The sequence below is a fragment of the Coffea eugenioides genome, chromosome 11, assembly GCF_003713205.1.
Source record: "Coffea eugenioides isolate CCC68of chromosome 11, Ceug_1.0, whole genome shotgun sequence".
In the NCBI taxonomy this organism is placed as follows: domain Eukaryota; kingdom Viridiplantae; phylum Streptophyta; class Magnoliopsida; order Gentianales; family Rubiaceae; genus Coffea; species Coffea eugenioides.
The window spans coordinates 27413716-27418742 of record NC_040045.1 but is presented as its reverse complement, the minus strand read 5'-3'; the positions used below and the strand labels follow the sequence as shown (position 1 = coordinate 27418742).

Here is a 5027-nt window from a genome sequence, read left to right as displayed (position 1 = left end):
AAGACCCTTCATTTCAGGACGTGCCCACGCCAAAAATTGTAGAGGGTTACCCAAAAGCCAGACTCGCGGGCTTGGTAACAGCAGGAGAACCATTAAGGCACTAGGTCCACGTGGACCGGATGCGTGGGATTGGAACCCTTGGATAAAAGCCTTGCTCCTAATGCTTTTCTACTGGCGGCGCTACAAATAGAAGAGGAAGCCAGATTCACGAGGGATCACAACCTTAGCTTTAGTTTTCCTTTTTTCGCATCTGTCAGACATCCAAGACTTTTCCCTTGCTTTTGGCTTTTACGTTTTGACTCTTTTGCTTTTTCTTTGGATCTGTACAATTTTTGCTGGCTTTCGGCATTGAACTTTCGGATTCAGTGCGGACTCCAATGCAGAGACAAGCAAGACTTTTCACTTTTTCTTTCTTCATTACTTCATCATTCCTGATTCTTTGATGTTTGTGTGGATACAATCAATTAAATCGCACAAGACTGATATGATGAGGAGCGGCTAATTTTCTCCTCTACCCAAATGTCGACGCGATGGCGCGGTCCATAATATCTGTGAGATCTAATCGAATTTTTATTATTTCTTCCAATTCGTTACTATTCGTGCATTTCCTGGATTTTGTTTATGGGTATTTTATTAATTGAATATCAACGGTCGGGTATTTGATTTAATTTAATAGCCTACTGTTACATTAACTAAATTGAATCCGTAATTGTTCGTTTAGTTGATATCTAGTGACAACCACCATAATTGATTTTATGTTGGAGGAACGCAAGATCTAATTTAAATAAACCCTCTTAGCGTGTTTATTGGTTAGGGTTAGATTTTTCTAGTTTTAATGCAACTGGATAATTAAATTCCTACGGTCGTACCTAGGGTTGTTTTCTGGTTAGAGAACCAGTCAACGGTCGTACCTTGGCTGTCAAAAAGGTAAGGAAGAACTGGCTATCAGAGCTTGTTGATAGCTATAACCAACCTAGTGATGAATGAATGAAATATCTTTGCATCGATGATCATTTAATTGGACTGTGCCTGAACAGTTGATCCTTTGGGTAGAATTTTATTAATTGCTATTTTTAGTAAGTTGTACTTGTGGAGTTATCTTTTGAATTTTATTTATTTTATTTTCACTTCCATCCCATTAATCATCCCCCAATTTTTATTCTATTGACTAGGGAAGAAACAATTTCCTACTCGTTCCCTGTGGAATCAACCCTACTTGTCATTGTACGCAAAATTAATATTTTTGTAGACAAATCTGGTATATCGGATCAAGCAAACTCTTCGGGAACAGGGTGAATCAAGTAACCCATTGCACACCTAGGGTCCCTGTTCTAGTACTTGGATTTGTTCTATAATTAATTGTGGTGGTAATTAGGACTTTTTAGTAATTATTATTGCACAGGTTCGGCACCTGTCAATTTTTGGCGCCGTTGCCGGGGAACGGTGTTTTGGTTAATTTTGTTTCTTTCTAAGTTGTTTTATTTGGATTTGTCTGTCATTTTTCTAGTTTATGCCTCGGTCTTCAAGTACAGGTGAATTGATTTTCGATCCGGAGGTAGAGAAGACTGCACACCGAACTAGAAAAGAGACTAGGCAACTCATAGAGGAGCAGTCTAGCATAGTTTCTCAGGAACTAGATCCAGGGATCGAATCAACAGATTCAAGTGGTGACAGTTCAAGTGACCAAGGCCAAGAGGACGTCCCTATAGCCAATGCAAGAACACTAAAGGAATTGGCTGCTCCAGAATTGCCCCAGCAGCCTTTGTGCATAACATTTCCAACTCTAGCTGAGAACACCTCATTCGAGCTGAAGTCAAGATTAATTCACCTTTTACCCACATTCCATGGCCTCTCAGGTGAGGAGCCCCATAAACACATCTAGGAGTTCGATGTAGTATGCTCCAGTATGAAGCCTCCAGGAATTACTGAGGAGCAGATCAAACTCAGGGCCTTCCCTTTTTCCCTCAAAGATGCAGCGAATGATTGGTTATACTACCTACCCGCAGGTAGTATCACAACATGGGCCCAACTTAAGAAGAAATTTTTGGAGAAATTCTTCCCTGCATCCCGGGCTGCAAGTCTAAGAAAAGAGATATGCAGCATTAAGCAGTATCCTGGAGAATCCTTATATGACTATTGGGAGAGGTTCAATAAATTGTGCACTGGATGCCCACAGCATCAAATTAGTGAACAACTATTGATCCAATATTTCTACGAGAAACTCCAGGCGTCCGATAGAAGTATCATTGATGCTGCGAGTGGGGGAGCATTAGCGAACAAGACACCAAGGGAAGCATGGCTACTCATTGAATCGATAGCAGAGAATTTTCAACAGTTTGGCTTCCGTGAGAGTAACCCTACCCGTAGGGTCAACGAGATAGAGACGTCGCCCATTCAGCAGCAGATATCGGAGCTGACATCTTTTGTACGACAATTAGCTGTGGGAAACATGCATCAAGCAAAGGCCTATGGAATTTGCACAAATGTGGGCCATCCCACTGACTCATGCCCTTTGTTGCAAGAGGATGGGGCTGAACAAGTAAACATGGCTGGAGGCGTGCCCGCGCCTCGTAGGCTGTACGACCCATACTCCAATACGTACAATCCGGATTGGAAGGACCACCCAATTTCAGCTATGGTAATAGGCCACAGAATTCATTCTCCAATCGTCCGCCAGGATTTCAGCAACCATGGCAACCAAAGCCATAACCTTTATCATCTAACTCAGGAAGTTCCTTGGAGGAAATTGTCAAGAGTTTGGTCACGACTACCACTCAGCTCCAGCAGGAGACTAGGGCCCTGGTCACGAACACTACGCAGCTTCAGCAGGACACTAGAGCAAGCATGAAAGACATGGAGACTCGATTGAGTCAAATGGCAACTGCCATTAATCGCCTGGAGTCCCACGTTTATGGGAAACTGCCATCGCAACTCGAGGCAAATCCCAGGAATGTAAGCGCCATGACATTACGGAGTGGCAAAGAGGTGGAGGGACCTAAGTTGGTAAATTCGAAAAGCAAAAGTGAAGAGGTGATAGAAAAGGGAATTGAAGAGGAAGGGCGCATTCGCGAAGAGTCTAAGATAACATCTATTCCTTCAATCCCTATTAAATCTAATCTAGCTTCTTTTCCTTGCAAGTTGGAAAAGACAAAGAGGGAAGAAAAGGAAAGAGAAATCCTGGATGTGTTCCGCAAAATTCAAATAAACATCCCCCTATTGGACGCGATCAAGTAGGTACCCAAGTACGCAAAGTTCTTGAAAGACTTGTGCGTTAACAAAAGAAAGCTAAGGGGTGATGAGAGAGTGATGGTAGGAGAGAATGTATCAGCTGTACTTTAAAGGAAACTCCTACCCAAAGGCGGGGATCCAGGTATGTTTATTATTCCCTGTAAGATTGGCCATTCTAGTATCAAAAATGTCATGATAGATTTAGGGGCTTCTATTAATGTGACGCCTAAGTCAATTTATGATTCTCTAAATTTAGGACCTTTAAAAGAAACGGAGATAATAATTCAATTGGCTGATCGTACATGTGCTTATCCGGATGGGATAGTTGAGGATGTTTTAGTGCAAGTAGATGAATTAATTTTTCCTGCTGATTTTTACGTGCTTTACATGGATGATAGAAGTGCCCCAAATCCATCACACATTATATTAGGAAGGTCATTCTTGAGTACTGTCCAAACTAAAATTGATGTTAGTAATGGTACTCTCATGATGAAATTTGATGGAGAAATAGTCCACTTTAATATTTTTGATACAATGAAACATCCTGTTAACTCTCATTCTGTGTTTGCTATTTATACCACTAATCCCCCTGTGCAAGAATTTTCTGAGTTTGCTTCTAGGGGTAAATTCACAGTTACTGCGAACAAGTACCATAGGATGAAAGCAATTCATGAGGTGAAAATGGAGAGAAAATTTAGAAAAAAGGTTGCACTCAATGGCCATGTGGATCCCGGAGGAGGGCCACCAATTACAAGAAAAATTCAATTACATCCAGACTAAAGAGTGGTGCTATGTCTAGCCAAAAACATTAAAGAAAGGCGCTACTTTGGAGGCAACCCAAGAACTACAATATTAGTTGTTGTCATTTTTCGTACTTTGTGATTTTTCAGTTCTATTTTTCTATTTTAACTATTTTTGTGGTGATTAACAGAAGACTAAGGTTTACAGGGCGTGCCCACGCCTTACAGGAGTACGCCAGGTGCACTGTGCAAGTTGAGGGACTAGGTGTCCGTCTTGCAGCGATACATGTATCTGCCCGTATCCAAGCAGAGAATCAAGTGGCTTTCTTTGCTCATATTGGATTCACTCTGCCTCACCCCCTCCCCCTTAGTGTCCAATTACTCCTATCGGGGGTCAGAGAAGTTTCTCTCATTTTCTTCTAATATTTTATTTATCTTTTCTACATTGAGGGCAATGTAGGTTTTAGGTGTGGGGGAGTGGTTCCCATCATTTCTTTTGGTTTTCATTATTTTTTTTGGCTTTTGTTTGTTTAAAAAAAGGGGGAAAAATGAAAACATTGTGAAAACAAAGCAGTTAGTCGGCTTTCTGTTCATTTCTATGTTTGTTAGTGCTGGAGTGTGTTGCTATGATGGATTATACAATCATGGGGCACATGTATGTGGTCGAATATGCTAGCTAGGCATTTGGTGGATATCGGAATTCTCTTGACACATTACACCTTACCTTCACTTTCTTATCCCGTTTTTTTACCTAAATCCCACTACAACCCTATTAAAGACCCTTTGATTTGTGTATCTAGTTCACTTTTGAGTGGTGGAGATGTGATAAATATGCAAGCCCATGGTAATCCCATTCCGTGATGTTGATTTGAGCGTTCCTAGTATTCATACATTTTCTTTGAATTACCACCTGTCCGGTGTGTTCTAATTTTGGCGATATTGTCGGGCATGCAGGATGTTTGTGCTAGCATAGATGACTATGAAACTGTTGATATCTTGGTTGTACTTCTGAGCTCCGAAATGCTTGAGGGCAAGCATTGTCTAGGTGTGGGGGGATTT

General features: G+C 41.3%; 1 non-coding gene across 1 annotated transcript; it reads right to left on the bottom strand.

Annotated features, from left to right (window-relative positions):
- Positions 1-2077: 2077 nt before the first annotated feature.
- Positions 2078-2184, bottom strand: LOC113754672. Its single transcript, XR_003465349.1, has one exon. It is a non-coding gene; the product is annotated as a small nucleolar RNA R71 (small nucleolar RNA).
- Positions 2185-5027: the final 2843 nt, after the last annotated feature.